The following is a 27,427-nucleotide window of genomic DNA, read 5'->3' on the forward strand; positions in this document are numbered from 1 at the left end:
TCAGACTTTGTTCTCATTCCTCAGCTTAGTCTCTTTCACTACGAGGGAGCCCTCGGCCATCTCTGCACTGCAGTCTTCTCACATTTTGGGTGGTGAAACAAGAAGCTGTGTCAAGAAAGCATCTTTTGAAGCAAACATGTACAGTTGAAGTCGGAAGTTTACATACACCTTAGGCAAATACATTTAAACTCCGTTTTTCACATTTCTTGACATTTAATCCTAGTAAAAATTCCCTGTCTTAGGTCAGTCAGGATCACCACTTTATTTTAAGAATGTGAAATGTCAGAATAATAGTAGAGAGTATGATTTATTTCAGCTTTTATTTCTTTCATCACATTCCCACTGGGGCAGAAGTTTACATACACTCAATTAGTATTTGGTAGCTGTAACGGCTCTCGCTTGTAGAATGAAGAGTGGACCAAGGCACAGCGTGGTAGGCGTACATCGTCTTTTTTATTGATGACAACAAAATAACAAAGACAAAAACAAAGAAATAGAAAACATAGACCGAGTCACACCCTGACCTAACCAAACACAGAGAATAATAAGGATCTCTAAGATCAGGGCGTGACAGTACCCCCCCCCCAAAGGTGCGGACTCCGGCCGCAAACCTGAACCTATAGGGGAGGGTCCGGGTGGACATCTACTCTTGGTGGGGGCTCCGGGGCGGGACGCAGACCCCGCTCCACTTGAGGCTCCCCCCACTTCGGTGGCGCCTCTGGTGCAGGGATCGTCGCCGGGACCTCCGGACCGTAGATCGTCGCTGCAGGCTCCGGACCGGGGACCGTCGCTGGAGGCTCTGGACTGGGAACCGTTGCTGCAGGCTCTGGACTGGGAACCGTCGCTGCAGGCTCTGGACTGGGAACCGTCGCTGGAGGCTCCGGACTAGGAACCGTGGCTGGAGGCTCCGGACTAGGGACCGTCGCTGGAGGCTCCGGACTGGGGACCGTCGCTGGAGACTTCGTACGTGGAGCCAGAACAGGTCTCACCGGACTGAGAAGATGTACTGGAAGCCTGGTGCGTGGAGCTGCCACAGGGCTTACCAGGCTGGGGAGACAACCTGGAGGCCTGGTACGTGGAACCGGGAACAGGTCTCACCGGACTGGGGAGATGCACTGGAAGCCTGGTGCGTGGAGCAGGCACTGGATACACTGGACCGTGGAGGTGCACTGGAGGTCTCAAGTGTAGAGCTGTCACAATGCTGGCTGGATGCTTACTTTCGCCCGGCAAATGCGGGGCGCTGGCACAGGACGCACTGGGCTGTGAAGGCGCACCGGAGACACAGTGCGCAGAGCCGGCGCAGGATATCCTGGGCCGAAGAGACGCACCGAAGACCAGGAGCGCTGAGCCGGCACAATCCATCCTGGATGAATGCCCGCTCTAGCACGGCAACTGCGGGGAGCTTGCACAGAGCGCACCGGGCTGTGGCTGCTTACTGGAGACACAGTGCGCATCACCGCATAACACGGTGCCTGACCGGTCACACGCTCCCCACGGTAAGCACGGGTAGTTGGCTCAGGTCTAAACCCTGACTCCGCCAATCTCCCCGTGTTCCCCCCCCCAAATGTTTTTTGGAGCTGCCTCTCGGGCTTCCGTTGTTGATCTAACTCCTCATATCGTCGCCGTTCCGCTCTCGCTGCCTCCATCTGCTCCCTTTGACGGCGATACTCTCCGACCCGCGTCCAGGGCCCTTCTCCATTCAGGATTTCCTCCCATGTCCACTTATCCTGGCCATGCTGCTTGGTCCGTTTTTGGTGGGATCTTCTGTAACGGCTCTCGTTTGTAGAATAAAGAGTGGACCAAGGCGCAGCGTGGTAGGCGTACATCGTCGTTTTTATTGATGACACCAAAACAAAATAACAAAGACCAAAAACGAAAGTGAACAGTTTTGTCAGGTAGACACTAAGCAGAAAACAAGATCCCACAAAACCCAAAAGGAAAATGACAACTTATATATTATCCCCAATCAGAGACAACGATAGACAGCTGACTGGAACCACACTCGGCCAAAAACAAAGAAATAGAAAACATAGACTTTCCCACCCGAGTCACACCCTGACCTAACCAAACATAGAGAATAATAAGGATCTCAAAGGTTAGGGTGTGACAGTAGCATTGCCTTTAAATTGTTTCACTTGGGTCAAAAGTTTTGGGCAGCCTTCCACAAACTTCCAACAATAAGTTGGGTGAATTTTGGCCCATTCCGCCTGACAGAGCTGGTGTAACTGAGTCAGGTTTGTAGGCCTCCTTGCTCGCACACGCTTTTTCAGTTCTGCCCACAAATTATCTATAGGATTGAGGTCAGGGCTTTGTGATGGCCACTCCAATACCTTGACTTTGTTGTCCTTAAGCCATTTTGCCACAACTTTGGAAGTATGTTTGGGGTCATTGTCCATTTGGAAGACCCATTTGCGACCATGCTTTAACTTGCTTCAATTTAATGTTGCTTCAATATATCCACATAATTTTCGTCCCTCATGATGCCATCTATTTTGTGAAGTGCACCAGTTCCTCCTGCAGCAAAGCACCCCCACAACATGATGCTGCCACCCCCGTGCCTCACAGTTGGGATATTGTTCTTCGGGTTGCAAGCCGCCCCCTTTTTCCTCCAAACATAACGATGGTCATTATGGACAAACAGTTCTATTTTTGTTTCATCAGACCAGAGGATATTTCTCCAAAAAGTACTATCTTTGTCACAATGTGCAGTTGCAAACCGTAGTCAGGCTTTTTTATGGCGGTTTTGGAGCAGTGGCTTCTTCCTTGCTGAGCGGCCTTTCAGGTTGTGTTGATATAGGACTCGTTTGGCTGTGGATATAGATACTTTTGTACCTGTTTCCTCCAGCATCTTCGAAGGTCCTTTGCTGTTGTTCTGGGATTGATGTGCACTTTTCGCACCGAAGTACGTTCATCTCTAGAAGTCAGAGCGCGTCTCCTTCCTGAGCGGTATGACGGCTGCGTGGTCCCATGGTGTTTATACTTGCATACTATTGTTTGTACAGATGAAGGTGGTACCTTCAGGCGTTTTGGAAATTGCTCCCAAGGATAAACCAGACTTGTGGAGGTCTACAATTTTTTTCTGAGGTTTTAGCTGATTTCTTTTGATTTCGCCATGATGTCAAGCAAAGAGGCACTGAATTTGAAGGTAGGCCTTGAAATACATCAACAGGTACACCTCCAATTGACTCAAATTATGTCAATTAGCCTATCGGAAGCTTCTAAAGCCATGACATTATTTTCTGGAATTTTCCAAGCTGTTTAAAGGCACAGTCAACTTAGTGTATGTAAACCCTCTGACCCACTGGAATTGGATTACAGTGACTTATAAGTGAAATAATCAGTCTGTAAACAATTGTTGGAAAAATTACTTGTGTCATGCACACAGTAGATGTCCTAACCGACTTGCCAAAACTATAGTTTGTTAACAAGAAATTTGTGGAGTGGTTGAAAAATGAGTTTTAATGACTCCAATCTAAGTGTATGTAAACTTCCGACTTCAGCTATAGTTGGCCCACATTATGTTTCTTTGTTACAAGAAATGGAACACCTTATTTGGTCTGTTCCAATGTTTTACAGAGAAACAAAATGGTGTTGATTTGGTCTGTCCCAATGTTTTACAGAGAAACAAAATGGCGTTGATTTGGTCTGTCCCAATGTTTTACAGAGAAACAGAATGGCCTTGAATGTGTTATGCATGACTCAAATTTTCTGTTGAGAGAAATACAGCATGAGGTCTGACTACAGCAAAATTAGCAAAATGACTCATGAAATATAATTACATTTTGCCAACAGTTTTTCTTCTCCACCCACACTACATTGTCCCTATTGGTTCAGTGGTACTATGGAAAAAGGAAAGATTGGCTCTGTGCTCTGCAGTTGGCTCATCTCATGACCTATTTAAAATGGTCAGGAGTTGGGGCAGGGCCTGCTTCCTTGAGGCTCCAGACAATGGGAGGGGAGCAGTTGGGACATTTACTATCTGGCCTGAAAGAGCCTCACGCTGTGGCCATAAACCAATAACTAGTTCTGTATCAAATCAATGAAATAAAATTGTATTTGTCACATTCACCGAATACAACTGGTGTAGACTTTACAGTGAAATGCTTTCTTACAAGCCCTTCTCAACAATGCAGAGTTTAATAATAAAATAGTAACACAAGAAATATACAAGTATGCACAAGAACGGAGCTATATACAGGGAGACCAGTACCATATCAATATGCAGAGGTACAAGGTATTTGAGGTATGTTCATGGAGGCAGGGTAAAGTGACTAGGCATCAGGACAGATAATAATATGAGTAAATAACAAACTGAGCAGCAAATGATGAGTGGAAAAGTGTGTTTGTGTCAGAATATGTGAGCAGAGCGGAGCGAGGAGCAGAGCGTGCCCAATTTGACTGGAGTGGGGAGCGACATTCCTTCAGCTACTGTCATGGAGTTCGCTAAATATTTTCATAATGAAACGTATAAAACACACAGGTGCTAAATCAAGGTGACTTAGAGCAAGAGAGGGAAGGGAGTCCGGTGATGTAAAAATAATTTTGAAATCTGAAAAGACACGTATCCCAAAAGCATGATGGTATGCTTACAACGTGCACATGCTAAAATAAAGGAACAAGGTGGGTAGATACTGTAACTAAGTGTGTCATTGTAGCAAAGTATTTATAAACAAAAAATCTGATCTCTTAAACGTTTCATTTTCGTTCTCTTATCTATACAATAGGCCATTTTTTGTTTAATTTGTATTTAATTCTAACTAAGTCACATCCTATATGCGCAATTTATAGACTATAATGATTTATAGTGAATAAATATATATATGCTGTTTAATGAGTTGGACAAATTTCCTGTCAAAATGTTTTTTATTTTTTTTATTTCACCTTTATTTAACCAGGTAGGCCAGTTGAGAACAAGTTCTCATTTACAACTGCGACCTGGCCAAGATAAAGCAAGGCAGTGTGACACAAACAACAACATAGAGTTACACATGGAATAAACAAACGTACAGTCCAATAACACAATAGAAGAAGTCTATATACAGTGTGTGCAAAGAAGCGTAACAAGTAATTTTGGGTGTCAGGGAAAACGTATGGAGTATAAAGTACGTTATTTTCTTTCGGAATGTAGTGAAGTAAAAGTAAAAGTTTCCAAAAATGTAAATAGTTAAGTAATGTACATATACTCCCCCCCCAAAAAAACGTACGTAGTACTTTAAAGTATTTTTACTGAAGTACTTTACACCACTACCCAAATGCCTTCACACCAGTACATTAGCATACTTTATATACTGTTACATACGCACGTATCACATAGTAATCCATACATAAGTTAAGGCCATGCAACCTGAGTTGAAACCTGAGTGAGGTGCACATGTACAGTACATAAACAAATGCATGCACCATATATTTATGTGGTGGACACTTGATACGGTCACATGATATTGTTGTGGTATGTCACAAAATTATGTTACGACCACACATATGAATATTAATTTTATGTATAAATATTTAGCTAAGTCTTGCTAAGTGGATGGGTCTCTACGGAAGGTGTAAACGGTACAGCCAAATGGTTACTTGCATAGTAGCAATATCAGAAGTAGATAGTGTCATATAAATAAAATATATAGTATGTATAAGAACAATATCAATATCAATGATAGAGGAGGTAGTTATATGCATACAATCAGGGGTAAAGTGGCTGAGCAGCAGGATACATAAAATAAATTGTAGCAGCAACATATGGCATTTGTGTTAGGAGAGAGTCATTTGAATAGAGGCACTGCAGATAATGCTGATGGGTGGTCTGTCCAAACCACGCATGAACAAGGGAATCTACATTCGGAGAGCCTGTTTCTGTCCTGCCCTTGACTTTGGTGCAGGGCATGTGATGTCTTCATCGTAAAACTCCCTGATCTTCTCAAAAAGATAAGTTTGTCAAGCTGTGTCCAGTCCAGGTGGTGCTTGTACAGGCAGACCATCAATTGGAGGAAGGATGTCAGCAGCCCGAACGCTCCTTGGCGAAAACAACACCAGGCTCCAGAGCATCGCAGCTATAAAACAGAGAATAACAACAACAACAAAAATCAGAAGACATTACAATCTTGCACAACATCAATTCACCTCCCAAGTTTATATAAGAAAAATAACCTTATACAATGCAAGGAAAATTATTTTCACCTGAAGTGCTGGTACTGCTTGATCTGTGGCAGCGACCTGAAATACGGAGTCAGGTGTTGTTGCCAGCCATAGCTTTCACCAGCACCGTATCATCCTCCAGTCCAACCAGCTGTGGGATGTTGACCCCTGTCACAGTGATGTCCTTCGTAACACCAGCAATCTCAGACAAAGTGTTCATTGTTTTTTCGGAAGCGCTGCTTGATGAGGCCGAAGCACCAGTTGGGGGCAAACTTGGTGTGGTCTGTGATCAGGAAGTGAAGATCCAGACTGTGGTGGAGCTTGTGCATGGTCCGCCAGGCTTTAACTTCCTGACTGATGTCTTGAGATTTTGCTTCAATATATTGTGGTATCCCAGGAGGTCTACCCCAGGGGATGGTAATAGAGGGGAGGTACGTGAGGCGACGTTGGCTCCCTCTGCTGGGAATACGGGAGCTGGGCACCCAGACAGCTCTAAGTGGAGGTAATTAGAGGAAAGTACCAACCAGCTGTGGAGGCCAAATAAAAGGAGCACGGTGGCACACCGCGAGAGAGAACGTGGAAAGACTGACACCAAGTGAAAGGAGAGAAGAAGGACCGAGCCAAACAGTGATTTTCTTATGTTTTTTTTCTGTCTTAGCAAACTAAAGCCTCCCTGTCTCTGTGTCAGTTTCTGCACACTCAACCCAACACCCCACGGTTTACCACAATATCCACATCATTTTCCTGCCTCATGATGTCATCTATTTTGTGAAGTGCACTAGTCTCTCCTGCAGCAAAGCACCCCCACAACATGATGCTGCCACCCCCGTGCTTCACGGTTGGGATGGTGTTCTTCGGCTTGCAAGCCTCCCCCTTTTTCCTCCAAGCATAACGATGGTCATTATTGCCAAACAGTTTTTGTTTCATCAGACCAGAGGACATTTCTCCAAAAAGAACTATCTTTGTTACCATGTGCAGTTGCAAACCGTAGTCTTTCTTTTTTATTGGCGGTTTTGGATCAGTGGCTTCTTCCTTGCTGAGCGGCCTTTCAGGTTATGTCGATATAGGACTCATTTTACTGTGGATATAGATACTTTTGTACCTGATTCCTCCAGCATCTTCACAAGGTCCTTTGCTGTTGTTCTGGGATTGATTTGCACTTTTTGCACCAAAGTACGTTCATCTCTAGGAGACAGAACGAGTCTCCTTCCTGACCAGTATGACGGCTGCGTGGTCCCATGGTGTTTATACTTGCGTACTATTGCTCCCAAGGATGAACGAGACTTGTGGAGGTCTAAAAAAACAATTCTGAGATCTTGGCTGATTTCTTTTCATTTTCCCAATGATATCAAAGCAAAGAGGCGCTGAATTTGAAGGTAGGCCTTGAAATACATCCACAGGTACACCTCCAATTGACTCAAATTATGTCAATTAGCCTATCAAAAGCTTCTAAAGCCATGACATAATTTCCTGGAATTTTCTAAGCTGTTTAAAGGCACAGTCAACTTAGTGTATGTAAACTTCTAACTCACTGGAATTGTGATACAGTGAATTATAAGTGAAGTAATCTGTCTGTGTACAATTGTTGGAAAAATTACTTGTGTCATGCACAAAGTAGATGTCCTAACCGACTTGCCAAAACTATAGTTTGTTAACAAGAAATTTGTAGAGTGGTTGAAAAATGAGTTTTAATGACTCCAACCTAAGTGTATGTAAACTTGTGACTTCAACTGTATATTTTTCATCTGGGCTTACATGTTGCCACCCATGTAAGCAGGTAAGCACCACATTCGAAATGCAAAGTTTAATGAAAGAATAATTAAGCAGAGCACTGGCAGGAGTCATCCAGCTTGACCCAGGTCGAGCCTCCATGGGAGTTACTTTAGTTTCGGCCCTGCTTAGCAAAAATGCAAATACTATTATAATACTATTACCTGTATTTTCCTGCTCATCTGAAATGAATTATCATCCTTCAAGAAGTGATTAAGTGGATTTGTATGTTTTATTCAAGGATCTAAGAGATGTTTATCGATTAGTATAGCTACGTCGGAGTGCTGGGAAAACCTTGATAGTGGTGCTCAAATTTGATTTCTGAAAAGGTGTAGGAACCCAGATTTGTGATATTGATAATAATAACAAATAATTAAAAATGTATTCATTCATTCATAATTCACTGTAATTGATTAATTCATTTAATAATTAATTGTGCTTTTAATATACCAGTGACAGCCACTAAGGCAAGCTAGCAATGACTAGCATTAGCATTCAGTGGGGCGAATAAGCATGCACAGCCTTGAAAAAGTGCACAGGCATTAACTGACATGCAAACGTGCTCTGGAATTTCAAGAAGTGTCTTCATACGTGGGTGGACGTGTGTGGTAGTTTCAGGGGATTTACTGCACAATTTCTGCACATATATACACCCATGCACGTCCGCGCACAAAAGTGGTCCGTTATCGGAGATATAAGGGACTTGTGCAGGGCCATACACGGCTGGACACTGGCCCGCAAATTTCCCGAATTGTAAACTGGAGTATTTCGACCCGTAAATGTAACTTTTCATGCAGTGTAGCCTAGTAGCCATGTGCAAATGGGGAATATTGTGGATCTTAATGTTGTGGATCCTCATAATCCCGGACCACCATTTTATTACATTTGCAATCGCAACAAATATTCTGCTCAGACCCCAACCAAGGATCATCAAAAGCCGGGCTATAAATTCTGACAACCCAAAGATTCCTAGATGCCCTTTCAGACTCCCTCCACCTACCCAAGGACGTCAGAGTACAAAAATCAGTTAACCACCTAACTGAGGAACTCAGTTTAACCTTGCGCAATACCCTAGATGCAGTCACACCCCTAAAAACAAAAAACATTTTCTTAAGAAACTAGCTCCCTGGTATGCAGAAAATACAAGCTTCCAGAAAATTTGAACGGAAATGTCGCTACACCAAACTGGAAGTCTTCCGACTAGCTTGGAAAGACAGTACCGTGCAGTATCGAAGAGCCCTCACTGCTGCTCGATCATCCTATTTTTCCAACTTAATTGAGGAAAATAAGAACAATCCAAAATGTATTTTTGATACTGTCGCGAAGCTAACTTAAATGCAGCATTCCCCAAGAGAGGACGGCTTTCACTTCAGCAGTGATAAATTCATGAACTTCTTTGAGGAAAAGATCATGATCATTAGAAAGAAAATTACGGACTCCTCTTTAAATCTGCGTATTCCTCCAAAGCTCAGTTGCTCTGAGTCTGCACAACTCCGCCAGGACCTAGGATCAAGGGAGAGACTCAAGTTTTTTATTTAATACTATATCTCTTGACACATTGATGAAAATAATCATGGCCTCTAAACCTTCAAGCTGCATACTGGACCCTATTCCAACTAAACTACTTGTTTGAAAAAGCTGTTGCTCAGCAACTCAAATCAAATCAAAGTTTATTTGTCACGTGCGCCGAATACAACAGGTAGACCTTACAGTGAAATGCTTACTTACAGGCTCTAACCAATAGTGCAAAAAAGGTATTAGGTGAACAGTAGGGAAGTAAAGAAATAAAAACAACAGTAAAAAGACAGTGAAAAATAACAGTAGCTAGGCTATATACAGTAGCGAGGTTATAAAAGTAGCGAGGCTACATACAGACACCGGTTAGTCGGGCTGATTGAGGTAGTATGTACATGTAGATCTGGTTAAAGTGACTATGCAAATATGATGAACAGAGAGTAGCAGTAGCGTAAAAGAGGGGTTGGCGGGTGGTGGGTGGCAGGACACAATTCAGATAGCCCGGTTAGCCAATGTGCGGGAGCACTGGTTGGTCGGGCCGATTGAGGTAGTTTGTACATTAATGTATAGTTAAAGTGACTATGCATATATGATAAACAGAGAATAACAGCAGCGTAAAAGAGGGGTTGGGGGGGGGCACACAGTGCAAATAGTCCGGGTAGCCATTTTGATTACCTGTTCAGGAGTCTAATGGCTTGGGGGTAAAAACTGTTGAGAAGCTTTGTGGTCCTAGACTTGGTACTCCGGTACCGCTTGCCATGCGGTAGTGGAGAGAACAGTCTATGACTGGGGTGGCTGGGGTCTTTGACAATTTTTAGGGCCTTCCTCTGACACCGCCTGGTGGAGAGGCCCTGGATGGCAAGCAGCTTAGCCCCAGTGATGTACTGGGCCGTACGCACTACCCTCTGTAGTGCCTTGCGGTCGAAGGCCGAGCAATTGCCATATCAGGCAGTGATGCAGTGCTAACTTAGTGTTAGTGCTAACTCACCGCCTTCCTGAAGACAAAAAATGTATACGAAACGCTTCAGACAGGTTTTAGACCCCATCATAGCACTGAGACTGCACTTGTGGTAAATTACCTTTTAATGGAGTCAGACCGAGGCTCTGCATCTGTCCTCGTGCTCCTAGGCCTTAGTGCTGCTTTTGATACCATCGATCACCACATTCTTTTGGAGAGATTGGAAACCCAAATTGGTCTACACGGATAAGTTCTGGCCTGGTTTAGATCTTATCTATCAGAAAGATATCAGTTTGTCTCTGTGGATGGTTTGTCCTCTGAAAAATCAACTGTAAATTTCAGTGTTCCTCAAGGCTCCATTTTAGGACCACTATTGTTTTCACTATATATTTACCTCTTGGTGATGTCATTCGGAAACATAATGTTATCTTTCACTGCTATGCGGACGACACACAGCTGTACATTTCGATGAAACATGGTGAAGCCCCAAAATTGCCCTCCCTGGAAGTCTGTGTTTCAGACATAAGGAAGTGGATGGCGACAAATGTTCTACTTTTAAACTCGGACAGAACAGAGATGCTAGTTCTAGGTCCCAAGAAACAAAGAGATCTTCTGTTGAATCTGACAATTAGTCTTGATGGTTGTACAGTCGTCTCAAATAAAACTATGAAGGACCTCGGCGGTTACTCTGGACCCTGATCTCTCTTTTGACGAACATATCAAGACTGTTTCAAGGACAGCTTTTTATTCCATCTACGTAACATTGCAAAAATCAGAAACTTTCTGTCCAAAAATTATGCAGAAAAATAATCCATGCTTTTGTCACTTCCAGGTTAGACTACTGCAATGCTCTACTTTCCGACTACCCGGATAAAGCACTAAATAAACTTCAGTTAGTGCTAAACATGGCTGCTAGAATCTTGACTAGAACCCCCAAAAAATATCATATTACTCCAGTGCTAGCCTCTCTACACTGGCTTCCTGTTAAAGCAAGGGCTGATTTCAAGGTTTTACTGCTAACCTACAAAGCATTACATGGGCTTGCTCCTACCTATCTTTCTGATTTGGTCCTGCCGTACATACCTACACGTACGCTACGGTCACAAGACGCAGGCCTCCTTACTGTCCCTAGAATTTCTAAGCAAACAGCTGGAGGCAGGGCTTTCTCCTATAGAGCTCCATTTTTATGGAATGGTCTGCCTATCCATGTGAGAGACGCAGACTCGGTCTCAACCTTTAAGTCTTTTTTGAAGACTCATCTCTTCAGTAGGTCCTATGATTGAGTGTAGTCTGGCCCAGGAGTGTGAAGGTGAACGGAAAGGCACTGGAGCAACGAACCTCCCTTGCAGTCTCTGCCTGGCCGGTTCCCCTCTCTCCACTGGGATTATCTGTCTCAAACCCTATTACACGGCCTGAGTCACTAGCTTACTGGTTTTCTTCCATGCCATCCCTAGAAGGGGTGCGTCACTTGAGTGGGTTGAGTCACTGACGTGGTCTTTCTGTCAGGGTAGGCGCCCCCCCTTGGGTTGTGCCGTGGGGGATATCTTTGTGGGCTATACTCGGCCTTGTCTCAGGATGGTAAGTTGGTGGTTGAAGGTATCCCTCTAGTGGTGTGGGGGCTGTGCTTTGGCAAAGTGGGTGGGGTTATATCCTGCCTGTTTGGCCCTGTGCCAGGGGGCTAGGCTCAATCTGTTATATCTGGAGTATTTCTCCTGTCTATCTGGTGTCCTGTGTGAATTTAAGTATGCTCTCTCTAATTCTCTCTCTTTTTCTTTCTTTCTTTCTTTCTTTCTTTCTTTCTTTCTTTCTTTCTTTCTTTCTTGTTGTCTCTCTCTCCATCTCTCTCAGTGGACCTGAGACCTAGGACCATGCCTCAGGACTACCTGGCCTGATGACTCCTTGCTGTCCCCAGTCCACCTGGCCATGCTGCTGCTCCAGTTTCAACTGTTCTGCCTGCGGCTATGGAACCCTGACCTGTTCACTGGACGTGGTACCAGTCCCAGACCTGCTGTTTTCAACTCTCTAAAGACAGCAGGAGCGGTAGAGATACTCTCAATGATCGGCTATGAAAAGCCAATTGACATTTACTCCTGAGGTGCTGACCTGTTGCACCCTCGATAACTACTGTGATTATTATTATTTGACCATGCTGGTCATTTATGAACATTTGAACATCTTGGCCATGTTCTGTTATAATCTCCACCCGGCACAGCCAGAAGAGGACTGGCCACCCCTCATAGCCTGGTTCCTCTCTAGGTTTCTTCCTAGATTCTGGCCTTTCTAGGGAGTTTTTCCTAGACACCGTGCTTCTACACCTGCATTGCTTGCTGTTTGGGGTTTTAGGTTGGATTTCTGTACAGCACTTTGTGACATCAGCTGATGTAAGAAGGGCTTTCTAAATAAATTGGATTGATATATGATGACTTATTCATAACAAAAAAACAGGTGGCTAAATATTATAACAAAATGCAATCATTAGTGAGAAAAGCGAAAATCAATTAATTTTCATCTTCATTCAATCTATTTTCGATTATTTATTTATTTATTTTCCATGATCATTGAGGAATACATTTCTCAACTTTTCTGACTGTGATGGGTTCATACTCACTAAATTGCCTATAGGCCTACAACAAGTTAGGATAGGCTGCCATTTTCACAACTCTCATTGAATTGGACTCACTTCACAGTAGTAAATAGATAAGCTACCGGTATTTAAAGTATTTTGCTCTATGTGATCTGATCCGAAGCTCAGTTTAAATGTAGAACATGCAGTTCACCTTATCCACTGACGTTTGTAGGCTATGCCTGAATTGCCTACTGTCGTCTAATGTCAAATTTCTCGAGTAGCCTAGACAATATTTCATTTATAAACATCATACATACACTACATGATCAAAAGTATGTGGGCACCTGCTCGTCGAACATCTCCTTCCAAAATCATCGGCGTTAATATGGAGTTGGTCCCTCCCTTTGCTGCTATAACAGCCTCCATTCTTCTGGGAATTCTTTCTACTAGATGTTGGAACATTGCTGCGGGGACTACGCGCTTCAGCACTCGGCGGTCCCGTTCTGTGAGCTTGTGTGGCCTACCACTTCGTGGCTGGGCTGTTGTTGCTCATAGACGTTTCCACTTCACAATAACAGCACTTATAGAGCAGAAATTTTACAAACTGACTTGTTGGAAAGGTGACATCCTCTGACGGTGCAACGTTGAAAGTCACTGAGTTCTTCAGTAAAGCCATTCTACTGCCAATGTTTGTCTATGGAGATTGCATGGCGGTGTGCTTGATTTTATACACCTGTCAGCAACGGGTGTCCCTGAAATAGCTGAATGCACTAATTTGAAGGGGTCCCCACATACTTTTGTATTTATAGTGTATCATAACCACCTTTTCTGGCCATGATGAGTAGCCATACAACAAATTGCCATGCACATCTCTTGTTTAATTGGGCCTATTATATAGGCTATTATTATTCACGTTTTTTGCTCTATGCAACGGCTCCCAAGTGGCGCAGCGCTCTAAGGCACTGCATCTTAGTGCAAGAGGTGTCACTACAGTCCCTGGTTTGAAGCCAGGCTGTATCACAACTGGCCATGATTGGGAGTCCCATAGGGCGGCGGACAATTTGCCCAGCGTTGTGCGGGTTTGGCCCGGGGTAGGCCGCCATTTTAAATGAGAATTTGTTCTTGACTGACTTGCCTAGTTAAATAAAAACTTACAGGCTACCACTGTAAGTAGGCATACTGTTTTCATTTTTTCAGAGTAGACAATGTTTCAGAATTCGTGCAGCATATTTAGGTTCGGGAGAAATAAATGTAAAATTGAATTCAAACGATCTGTTTACAGGTCCACAAAAACTTGCAATTGGTTTTGTATTTCAGGAACATCAGATACAGCAAATGTCACTTGAAAAAAAAAAACATTCTGCCAACATCTCCAGACATTTGATCAACTGCTCCATTGATATTTCCTTCAGATATATTGTCTTAGCCTAATTCCAATACTTCCAAACAATATAGCAAATAACGGCGTTATCGTCACCATAAAAGGTGAATGATGGGCGTAATTCAGGCAGAGTTTTAATGCACGTTCACACATGCACAGCTTAGCGAAATATTTTTGTGCGTGTAGTCTTTTCAGAAATTTCGCACGCAGATATTTACTTAAAAATGTACGCAATGGTTATAAATGAGATCCAACTGCCTAAACAGGAAGAGGATATGGCATTACACAGGGAGAAAAGATGGCAGCATCAATTGTGCCCTGTATGTCAAGGGTTTCTCTAGTATAGGCTGGGCTACTGTAAATGCACTTTGTGACAACTCCAGGTGTAAAAAAAGGCCATGTATAATTATGCTTGATGAATTGTCACATTCGCCGAATACAACAAGACAACCTTACCGTGAAATGCTTACTTACAAGCCCTTGAAACCTCTTAAGGATCCGCCCTCAAATTTTTTTTTTGTGCCTAAAATGACATACCCAAATCTAACTGCCTGTAGCTCAGGCACTGAAGCAAGGATATGCATATTCTTGGTACCATTTGAAAGGAAACACTTTGAAGTTTGTGGAAATGTGAAAGGAATGTAGAAGAATATAACACAATAGATCTGGTAAAAGATAATACAAAGAAAAAAAAAACTGTTATTTTGTATTTTTTTGTACCTTCATCTTTGAAATGCAAGAGAAAGGCCATAATGTATTATTCCAGCCCAGGTGCAATTTAGATTTTGTCCACTAGATGGCAGTGGACAGAAATGCAATGGTTCATTGGATCAGTCTAAAACGTTGCCCATATACATAATTATACATGGCAACGTTTTAGACTGATCCAATGAACCATTGCATTTCTGTTCAAAATGTTGTACCAAGACTTCCCAAATGTGCCAATTTTTTTTATTAATAACTTTTCATGTTCAAAATTGTGCACTCTCCTCAAACAATAACATGACATTCTTTTACTGTAATAGCTACCGAAAATTAGACTGTGCAGTTAGATTAGCAAGAATTTAAACTTTCTGACAATATCAGATATGTCTATGTCTTGGGAAATGTTCCTGTTTCTTACAACCTCATTCTAATCGCATTAGCCTACATTAGCTCAACCGTCCTGTGGAAGAGACACCAACGTTTTTAACTTTTACTTGGTACTCATCCCGGATCCGGGAGCACCCTCATCAGTAAAAAAGCTGACTAGCATAGCCTAGCATAGCGCCACAAGTAAATACTAGCATCTAAATATCATGAAATCACAAGTCCAAGACACCAGATGAAAGATACACATCTTGTGAATCCAGCCATCATTTCTGATTTTTAAAATGTTTTACAGGGAAGACACAATATGTATTTCTATTAGCTAACCACGATAGCAAAAGACTCAACTTTTTTTTCCCACCATTTTTTTACTGCATAGGTAGCTATCACAAATTCGACCAAATAAAGATATAAATAGTCACTAACCAAGAAACAACTTCCTCAGATGACAGTCTGATAACATATTTATTGTATAGCATATGTTTTGTTCGAAAAATGTGCATATTTCAGGTATAAATCATAGTTTTACATTGCAGCCACCATCACAAAATCTCACCAAAGCAGCTAGAATAACTACAGAGACCAACGTGAATTACCTAAATACTCATCATAAAACATTTATGAAAAATACACAGTGTACAGCAACTGAAAGACAAAGATCTTGTGAATCCAGCCAATATTTCAGATTTTTTAAGTGTTTTACAGCGAAAACACAATATAGCATTATATTAGCTTACTACAATAGCCAACCACACAACAGCATTGATTCAAGCCAACAGTAGCGATAATGAAAAAAACAGCAAAAGATATAAAATTATTCACTAACCTTCTCAAACTTCTTCAGATGACAGTCCTATAACATCAAATTACACAATACATATATGATTTGTTCGACAATGTGCATATTTAGCGGCACAAACCGTGGTTATACAATATGAATAGTAGCCAAAATGCAAACAAAATGTCGGGAGAAATCTTGGGAGAGGCACCTAATCTAATCAATAACTAATCATAAACTTGACTAAAAAATACAGGTTGGACAGCAAATGAAAGATACATTAGTTCTTAATGCAACCGCTGTGTTAGATTTTTAAAATTAACGTTACTACGACATACAGCGTGCGTTAAAGCGAGACCGCACCGAAATTAATGGCGGAATAATAGTTTAACATTTTTCAACAGAACAACGAATTAACATCATAAATAGTTCTTACTATTTGATGAGCTTCCATCAGAATCTTGTGCAAGTTGTCCTTTGTCCAGAATAATCGTTGCTCGGTTGTAGATTGTCGTCTTCAACTTTGGAATTAGCAGCAAACATTAGCCATGTGGCGAAGACGTGTCCAAGACGTGTCCAACTCACCATAACCATAACGCAAATAAAATACCGAAAATCGCAATATACTGATATAAACTGATACAACTCGGTTTAAAATAACTACATTATGATGTTTTTAACACCTATATCGAATAAAATCAGAGCCGGATATATCTAACGCCTATAACGAGAGCTTTTCAGAATGCAATCCTGAGGTCTGTCTTGCGTCATGACGAACGTTGAAAAGACTGCACACCCGGTTCCAAGAGCTTTTGTACGGCCTCATATCTACCTAGACACCCCATTCCCCCCCCAATTCTCACTGCTTACTGACATCTAGGGGAAGGCGTATGCAGTGCATGTCGACCCATAGATTACATGCAAATTAATAAACTGACCCTGGAACAGAGTGCCCGATTTCAGATTTCTCACTTCCTGACAGGAAGTTTGCTGCAAAATGAGTTCTGTTTTACTCACAGATATAATTCAAACGGTTTTAGAAACTAGAGAGTGTTTTCTATCCAATAGTAATAATAATATGCATATTGTACGAGCAAGAATTGAGTACGAGGCAGTTTAATTTGGGAACGTTTTTTTACAAAGTCGAAATGGCGCCCCCCTATCCCAAAGAAGTTAACTTCTGAGGTTAAAACCATTCTCTATCACCCCTCAGATACTTCTGATGTATCATAGGATAGCAATGTTCCAAGTTTAACCCAGAATCCAACATATGACAAGGATTAAAAAGGATTTGCCAGTAGATTGTCGACTTGATGACAACTGATGATGACTGCTAGCTAAGACTTTGAAAGTAAGACGTTGACATGATCAGTCCAATCAAAGCTACTGTAGATATAACGTGATTTGATGTCATTCTATCTGTGGCCAATGACCTTGAGCCTTCTTGGATGGGCACTTCTAATATAACTCTATGGCAGAACCCAATGGGCTAACATTTTCAAGCTCTCACCTTAGAAGTGACAGAAATCTGAGCCAATCATGACAGGAAACTGAGCCAATCAAGCGCCAAGCACTGTATTTTCTGCTGGCTAACCCCACCACAACAGAAAGCACTGAGCTAGGCTGAGACACCTGCATTTTGGAGCTGCCTTACTCAAGAAAGCAAAAAAGAGACCATGTTTGTATGCTGCTTTACTAACTCAATACATTTTTTTTTACATTGTTTGCAAACTGATATGTTCCAAAATAACAAGCAAAACAGGCTCTGCCCCACCTGCTCTGAATGACAGGTTGGCACTGGTGGGGTACATAGATGAGGTAATGGTAAACACTATTATTGCACACAGAGTGAATCCATACAACTCATTATGTTTACTCCTGAACTCATTTATGCTTGCCGAAACAAAAGGGCTAAATACTTATTGACTCAGGACATTTCAGCTTTTTATTTTTTAATTAATTTCTAAAAAACGTATTAACATTATGGGGTATTGTGTGTAGGCCAGTGACAAAAATACTACATTTAATCCATTTTAAATTCAGGCTGTAACACAACAACATGTGGAAAAAAATCAAAGGGTGTGAATACTTTCTTAAAGCACTGTGTATACAGTATATCAGTTATTGGGAAATATTTCCATTCTAAAATCGGGATCAGTATCAGATCCAGAAGTCCTATATCGGTTGATTTGACCATGTATTAACCATGTTGTGTGGTTAATATGTGGTCTATCTGTGTTCAGAGGGAGCTGGGTTGCAGGTGGCAGACAGCAGAGAGTGGAGGTGGTATTGGCACTGCTACTACCTACCTGACGGGTAAAAGGACATCACTTCTACAAGAAAATACTCATCCAGAAACGGCGCTCCTAGTGGCCGGGGACTTTAATGCAAGCAAACTTAAATCCGTTTTACCTCATTTCTACCAGCATGTCACGTACAACCAGAAGGGGAAAAAACTCTAGACCACCTTTATTCCACACACAGAGATGTATACAAAGCTCTCCCCCACTCTCCAATTGGCAAATCTGATCATAAGTCTATCCTGATCCCTGCTTACAAGCAAACGCTAAAGCAGGAAGTACCTGTGACTCGCTCAATACGGAAGTGGTCAGATGACGCGGATGCTATGCTACAGGACTGTTTTGCTAGCACAGACTGGAATATGTTCCGGGATTCATAATATGGCATTGAGGAGTATACCACCTCAGTCATCGGCTTCATCAATAAGTGCACATTTTCGAACAAAACATATATGTATTGTGTAATATGATGTTATAGGACTGTTATCTGATGAAGTTTGTCAAGGTTAGTGAATAAATGTATATCTTTTGCTGTTTTTTTTGCTATCGCTACCTTTGCGGTGAATAAATGCGGTTGTGTGGTTGGCTATTGTAGTAAGCTAATATAATGATATATTGTGTTTTCGCTGTAAAACACTTAACCCTTTCATGCGTGAGTTCTAAATATTTCTAACGGTCGCCCCAGCGTGAGTTTTTTTATGCACGTGATGTTAGAACGTTCTCTCCATTCAAGAATGTGATTGTTATGTAACAGTACATTTAATCTGCGCTGCCCTCAAACCAAAGCACGCAGCCTGTTTTATTTGTCAATTTTAAATTATTTTCTAACAAGTTTTTTATTTTCTAATAACAGTTTGAAATGAGGTGTGTTCCGCCTCATTCATTCACATAAAAGTAGTCATTTTTACTTTTGCGGACCAATTAATTTTTTTGACATTTCTGACCCGGACAAAATTCCCCAAACACTTCTCAATTGTTTGTGCAGTTCAAGTCTGCAGACATTTACTCATCTGCCGTCCTGCATACACTGTTCATATTTTCCACCTGTCGCCTGCATCGAAATCAAAGTTGTTTTCGTTACCAATAATACCTTTGGAAATGTGTGCGTTTCTATCAAAGTGCCTTAATACGTTATAATAGTTTCTGCATGTCGTGTTATGTCGTTTCTACTGTAACGTCATGTTTTTGTGTATATTCCTTATAACCGCGGACACGCGATGTAACGTTACTCATTTCATAACATTTATGGTGTTATACTCAATGCTTAGGTATCTAGCTACATTCTCCTATTAGCTCTGGAAAACAATGCTAATTGCGTCAGGGAAGTATTAGCATGTGTTGTATTTCGAAGCTACCCTGGCCTTATGACTCCCAAGTGGCACAGCGTCTCAGTGCTAGAAGCGTCACTACAGAGACCCATCTTCAAATCAAGACTGCGTTTCTATCAAAGTAAGTGCCTAATTACGTTATTGTGTCGTGTTATACCGTTTCTACTGTAGCTCACTGTGTGAATGGAGCATAATATATTTGTGTATATTCCTTATAACCGCGGACACGCTAGGTAACGTTACTCATGTTACTCACCTTTTATGGTGTTATATTCAATCGTGCTTATGTAGCTAGTTACATTATTCTATTAGTTCTGTAAAACAATGCTAAATGCGTCAGAAGTATTGGCATGTTGTATTTTGACGCTACCCTGGAAAAATATCTTATACCACTTGGTCGTTTTCTGAGTGCATTCCACAAAGCTGTTTATCATGTCAGCCTTATCCACTGCCCCCATTTTGAGGTAATAGTCAAGCACGCAGTCTGGTTTGATGGTTCTCTGTCTGGTTTGTTTCTCTCTCCCGTCAGGTGGTCCACCTTCCCTGTGGCCGACATGGTTGCTGTATGGACAGTGGAGAGGACATGGACGTTTGTTTCTCTCTCCCGTCAGGTGGTCCACCTTCCCTGTGGCCGACATGGTTGCTGTATTGACAGTGGAGAGGACATGGACGTCTCGTTTGTCATGCCACTTTACTGCCAGCTGTTAACATTTCTTATTTTGTATAACGGGTCATTTAGGATGGTAGTAGCGTTGATGAAATGCAGTCATAGCAGCAGAACTAGAAAGCAGTCTTTACTGTCACCAGGAATGTATACATTTCACTAATTGTGGTTGTCCCCCACTCCTGGCTCTCTCTTATCCTGTAGCTCCAAGGCATAGCGATTGGTCTCTACTATGTCTCCCACCAGCTCCTCTGTCAGAAACAACTTGAAGCACTCTGCCTCAGTTGGAAATGGCAAGGGGCGTTGCACTCCAGACTGGGACTCGTCAAAGCAAACAGCAGGGCCAGGAGGGGTGAAATGACTGGTGGCCTTCCAGCTACCACAGAACTCCTGTACTTCATCCACTGTTGGTATGCCTCCATCACCACCAGCATCTTCAAAGGGACCTGGGACTTCGTCAGTGGACAAGGGAAATTCAGATTCAGGGTTCTCAATGGCTACAAGGTTGGGGGGCAGCTCCTCACTCAGTCAGAATCTGATTCCTGACTTTCATACTCTGACTCATTGTCAGAATTTTTAAAAAATCTCCAGAATTTCCACATTTGTTTGTTGTCTCCTTTTGAAAGACATTGCTAATGCTTCAGCTTAGCTCACTAGCTACATACATAAACAACAACACTGAATGGTTTACAGTGAGAGGGTACGTGGTTGACTGCCGGCACGCGCCACTTGTATCAATAAATCACTATCAGAAAATGTTTTGTGTGGCAATTATTTGTGTATTTACGGTTTTATTCACATGTTTTCAAATCTAGGTGACAAATCATGCATTCCGATTCTTGCACAGATTGTAATGGGCACATATTATGTGTGTAAAATACTTTTTTGAAGGTTGTACTGATTATGATGAGCTAAGCTAATTCCAGCTGTGTAGCCATGTTTGTTGACATTCAATGCATTCTGGGTTCACGTAATCGTCTGTTTGACCAAAGATGTTATAACAAAATGAGGTGAGTAAGAGTTCACTCATTTTTTGAGGACTTCCGGAAATGAATGGTGGGATGTGAACGACGGTAGATGACACACCCCTTCAACATGCATAATATAAACAGACCAAACTCATCTCATCTTCTCTTATTGTCTTCGGTTTCTGTGAGGAAAAAATGCATGGGTGCGAGCTGAAACTAATCGTCGGATTACTTTCGATTTCTAAAAAGTGCTTTACCTAATTATTTCGATCAATGGTGAGCTCACCCGTGATGTGATTAATTATACATAGTAATTGCTATTAGCTAATTCATATTGTAGTTTGTCAGCCGAGAGTTAGAAAATATGACTGCGTGTGTTGGGTCAATCTTTCCTCAGTTAGCGCTAGGACAAATGTAGCCTACATTTTTCCGGTTAGGATGATTGTGTTATGCTATATATTCTTCTGTGAATATCTGAACATTGAATCCAAAAATAAACTGCTCACATTCTGGACATAACTTTGTAAGGACTGTGTTTGTGTAAATAGTTTCTGAAAAAAGTGTGGCCAACTCAAACGCTGATTGTTGCGTCATTCGAAACTGGCCGTTCTAAACAAGCGTTCTAAATGAGTGTTCTAATCACACGGGTGTGATCGTACGCTTCAGGGACCACTGTAGAACGATCACACCCGTGTGATGGTACGTGTGAAAGGGTTAAAAAATCTGAAATATTGGCTGGATTCACAAGATGTTTGTCTTTCATTTGCTGTACACCATGTATTTTTCATAAATGTTTTATGATGAGTATTTAGGTATTTCACGTTGGTCTCTGTAATTGTTCTAGCTGCTTTGGTGATATTTGTGATTGTAGCTGCAATGTAAAACTATGATTTATACCTGAAATATGCACATTTTTCGAACAAAACATAGATTTATTGTATAACATGTTATAAGACTGTCATCTGATGAAGTTGTTTCTTGGTTAGTGACTAATTCTATCTCTATTTGGGGGTTTTGTGCAAGCTACCTGTGCTGTGAAAGAAATGTCTGTGCTTTTTTGTATTTGGTGGTGAGCTAACATAAATATACGTGGTGTTTTCGCTGTAAAACATTTAAAGAATCGGACATGTTGGCTGGATTCACAAGATGTTTATCTTTCATTTGCTGTATTGGACTTGTTAATGTGTGAAAGTTAAATATTTCAAAAAATATTTTTTGAATTTCGCGCGCTGCCTTTTCAGTGGAATGTGGGGGGGTTCTGCTAGCGGAACCCGGGGGCTAGACAGGTTAATGGGTATCTGTAGGAGCTAGATGGCTTCGGAATGTGCTGGGTGGACGGGAGGAAGTCACAGGATTGCTATAGGGGATACGGATGGACATCTGTGGATTAGGTAAATGAGGGGTTGAGGTCAGGTCCGATCCCCTTAACTTCTTTGGGGTAGGGGGCAGTATTTTCACGTCCGGATGAAGAGCATGCCCAGAGTAAACGGCCTGCTACAAAGCCATAAAAGCTAGAATATGCATATTATTAGTATACTTAGTATACTTGGATAGAAAACTGTTCTAAAACTGTTTTAATGATGTCTGTGAGTATAATAGAACTCATATGGCAGGCAAAAACCTGAGAAAAAATCCAACCAGGAATTCTGAGGTTGGTCGATTTTCAACTCAGCTCCTATTGAAGATACAGTGGGATATTGGTAATGTTGCACTTCCTACGGCTTCCACTAGATGTCAACAGTCTTTAGAACCTTGTCTGATGCTTCTACTGGGAAGTGGGGCCGAATGAGAGGGGATTGATTAAGGTCTACCATGACCTGAATATGCGCTGACCATGCGCGTTCATGTGAGAGCGAGCTCTGTTCCATCACACTTCTGAAGACAAAGGAATTCTCCGGTTGGAACATTATTGAAGAATTATGTTAAAAACATCCTAAAGATTGATTCAATACTTTGTTTGTCATGTTTTTACGGACTGTAATATAACTTTAACTTTTCGTCCGTACTTTCCGCTGGACTTGAACGCGCGTTGTGAGTTTGGAAAGTGCACTGAACGCTAGAACAACAAGAAGGAATTTGGACATAAATGATGGACATTATCAAACAAAACAAACATTTATTGTGGAACTGGGATTCCTGGGAGTGCATTCTGATGAAGATCATCAAAGGTAAGTGAATGTTTATAATGTTATTTCTGACTTCTGTTGACTGCACAATATGGCGGATACATTTTTGTCTTGATTGGGTTCTGAGCGCCGACCTCAGATTGTTGCATGGTTTGCTTTTTCCGTAAAGCTTTTTTGAAATCTGACACAGCGGTTGCATTAAGGAGAAGTGCATCTAAAATTCCATGCATAACAGTTGTATCTTTTAGCAATGTTTATTATGAGTATTCCTGTAAATTGATGTGGCTCTCTGCAAATCACCGGATGTTTTGGAACTTCTGAACGTAAGGCGCCAATGTAAACTCAGATTTTTGGATATAAATATGAAATTTACTGAACAAAACATACATGTATTGTGTAACATGAAGTCCTATGAGTGTCATCTGATGAAGATCATCAAAGGTTAGTGATTAATTTTATCTATATTTCAGCTTTTTGTGAATCCTCGTAAAGCCTTTTTGAAATCGGACACTGTGGCTGGATTTACAAGTGTATCTTTAAAATGGTGTAAAATACATGTATGTTTGAGGAATTCTAATTATGGGATTTCTGTTGTTTTGAATTTGGCGCCCTGCAGTTTCACTGGCTGTTGAAGAGGTGGGACGCTACCGTCCCACGTGGGAGAAATGATTGTTTATTACCCTATTACTTTGTCTTCCTGTCAAACCATAAAAGATGTAAGGATTGGAGAGAAGCAGGAGTGCCTACATTGGAGTGTATATACTTGTGGTAGTGTAAACATGTTTTGTCTGAATGCAGCTGTATTGACCATCTCGAAAGAATTAAACTTGGTTCAGCTGTCATCATGTCTAATCAGTGTTTTACTCTGAGAAATAGAACCTAAAACATGTTAAGAGAAATAATGAAGAAAAATTATAGATAAAATGTGCTCGGTGCTCATCGGCCATTGTACGTAAAGATTACACAAGTCGGAAATCACAAATTCAACAATGAGTCGTTTGGAAGGAATCAGTTGCTAACTGCAAGCGTTGCAAAGAAACCACAAACGTTAGCCTGCTATTCAATGGAGTGGCTGTGTTTCTTTTTCAGTTCCCACCATAAATCCAGAGAATGTCAGACTTTGATGACAAAGTTTGATGACAAAATTTGCCTACAAAGGACCGCTGCGCCACCTTCACGAGGTGAGTCCAAAAATGTATTTTATGCTGCTGCATAAATTATGTAATATGCATGGGAGAAATTTATACTGTAGCTAAGAAATTAATACTAAGTGTATGCTGTGTAGTAAGCTGTTAGTAGCCCATGTTCCTCACCCTAATAATTTGGTCTATTTTCACCAATGTGGTATTGTAAACACATAACGTTAGTAGTTGTGGTGCTTGGCTTGCACGTGCAAATTCAGCACACACAACATTCTATAATAGATCTGTGTTTTTGACGTGTCAACTGAAAAGCTTATTTAACGCGTCAAATAGTGTTATATGACGTGTATCTTTTTTGACACGCAAAGACCCAAACGGCGTTCAATCTGCCTCACCCTAATAATTTGGTCTATTTTCACCTCTTTATTTCATCTACTGTTCTAACTTGGTGGTGCACAAATAGCCTATAACTTATTTTAGAGAAATGTAATCATCAAATATTGTAAGAGCTTCATTGTCTGTTTATGTGTCCCATTTATTTATTCTACGGTTCTGACTGGTACAGGGAGTACACTGTAAGAACGACCCATGTTCTGAATTCTGTCGCTGTACATTTCAAAAGTGCTGAACAAATAGTTATATTGACTATGTCTGTCGTCGCTTGCTCATTAATGTCTTAATCGAAATTACGGATTGCCTCTCATCCGTTTGTCGTTCCCTTATGCCATAATTTGTACATCTCAATTGTCAGTAGAAACCACATTTGCTTAAGCAAGTCTACCATATCAGCTATGTTTTTTTAAAGGCATCAAATGAGGCTGAACTGTTTTGCTGCCAGACAGGTTGAGCAGTGGTAAGATGTTGGGACTCTGGTGTTGGGACTCTGCTGTTGGGACAGCTTTATGTAGGCCCTAACAGATTGTGGCACCGTTTGCCACCGTCATAGTGCAACTAATGTATTGTTTAGTGTTGCGTTGTGTGGCTTTGCTGGCATGCATCCCACATCCCACAGATTTACATGCTAAAATCGCCACTGTACCCCACACATACAATTATCTGTAAGGTCCCTCGAACAGGGAATTTTAAACACAGATTCAACCACAAAGACCAGGGAGGTTTTCCATTGCCTCGCAAAGAAGGGCAGCTATTGGTAGATGGGTAAAAATAAAAAAAGCAGACATTGAATATCCCTTTGAGCATGATGAAGTTATTAATTACAGTTTGGATGGTGTATCAATACACACAGTCACTACAAAGATACAAGTGTCCTTCCTAACTCAGTTGACGGACAGGAAGGAAACCACTCAGGGATTTCAACAGGAGGCCAACGGTGACTTTAAAACAGTTACATAGTTTAATGGCTATGATAGGAGAAAACAGATGGATCAACAACATTATAGTTACTCTACAAAACTAACTTAATTGACAGAGTAAATAGAAGGAAGCCTGTACAGAATACAAATATTCCAAAACATGCATCCTGTTTGCAACAAGGCATTAAAGTAATACTACAAAACATTTGAAAATAAATACTATTTTTGCCCTGAATACAAAATGTTATGTTTGGGGCAAATACAATACAACATATTACTGAGTACCACTCTTCGTATTTTCAAGCATAGTGGTGGCTGCATCATATTATGGATATGTGTAACGGCTTTCTTCCTGGGGTGAAGGAGAGGACCAAAATGCAGCGCGGCTAGTGTTCAACATGATTTAATAAAGAAGAGACGATAACGTGAACACTATACAAAATAACAAATGTGAAAACCGAGACAGTCCTATCTGGTGCAGAACACAAAGACAGAAGCCAACCACCCACAATCCCCAACACAAAACAAGCCACCTATATATGATTCTCAATCAGGGACAACGATTGACAGCTGCCTCTGATTGAGAACCATATTAGGCTGAACACAGAAAAAGACAAACTAGACACACAACATAGAATGCCCACCCAGCTCACGTCCTGACCAACACCAAAACAAGCAAAACACATAAGCACTATGGTCAGGACGTGACAATATGCTTGTAATCATTAAGGACTGGGGAGTTTTTCAGGATAACAAATAAACGGAATGGAGGAAAATCTCTTTCAATCTACTTTCCAGGACAATAACCTAAAAGAAGAAGGCCAAATCTACATTGGAGTTGCTTACCAAGTGGACAGGGAATTTTTCTGAGTAGCCGAGTTACAGTTTTGACTTAAATTTAATTGAAAATCTATGGCAAGACCTGAAAACGGTTGTCTAGCAACAACCAATTTGAAAGAGCTTAAAGCATTTTAAAAATAATAATGGGCAAATGTTGCACGATCCAGGTGTGTATAGCTGTTAGAGACTTACCTAGAAAGACTCAAAGCTGTAATCGCTGCCAAAGGTGCTTCTACAAAGTATTGACTTAGGGGTGTGAATACTTATGCAAAGTAGATATTTAATTTTCAATACATTTTCCCAAAATTCTAAAAACATGTTTTTACTTTTTCATTATGGGGTATTGTGTGAGATTTTTTTTTTTTTTTTACATTAATTTTGAATTCAGACAACTAAATGTGGCATAAGTCAAGGGGTATGTGTACTTTCTGAAGGCATTGTATCTGCCGATATTTGTATTATAGCTGGAATTAAAATAAAAACTATATTTTTTAATGGATTGTGCTTAATTTTAAAACAGCCCTCCATAGATACTCAGAAAGCTGATTTCAAAT

The 27,427-nt window shown here is 41.2% G+C and overlaps 1 pseudogene; it reads right to left on the reverse strand.

Moving 5' to 3' along the window:
* Positions 1-27,427, reverse strand: part of LOC120052138 — a 55,957-nt pseudogene continuing 28,530 nt past the window's right edge.

This window comes from Salvelinus namaycush, chromosome 8 (genome assembly GCF_016432855.1).
Source record: "Salvelinus namaycush isolate Seneca chromosome 8, SaNama_1.0, whole genome shotgun sequence".
NCBI lineage: Eukaryota > Metazoa > Chordata > Actinopteri > Salmoniformes > Salmonidae > Salvelinus > Salvelinus namaycush.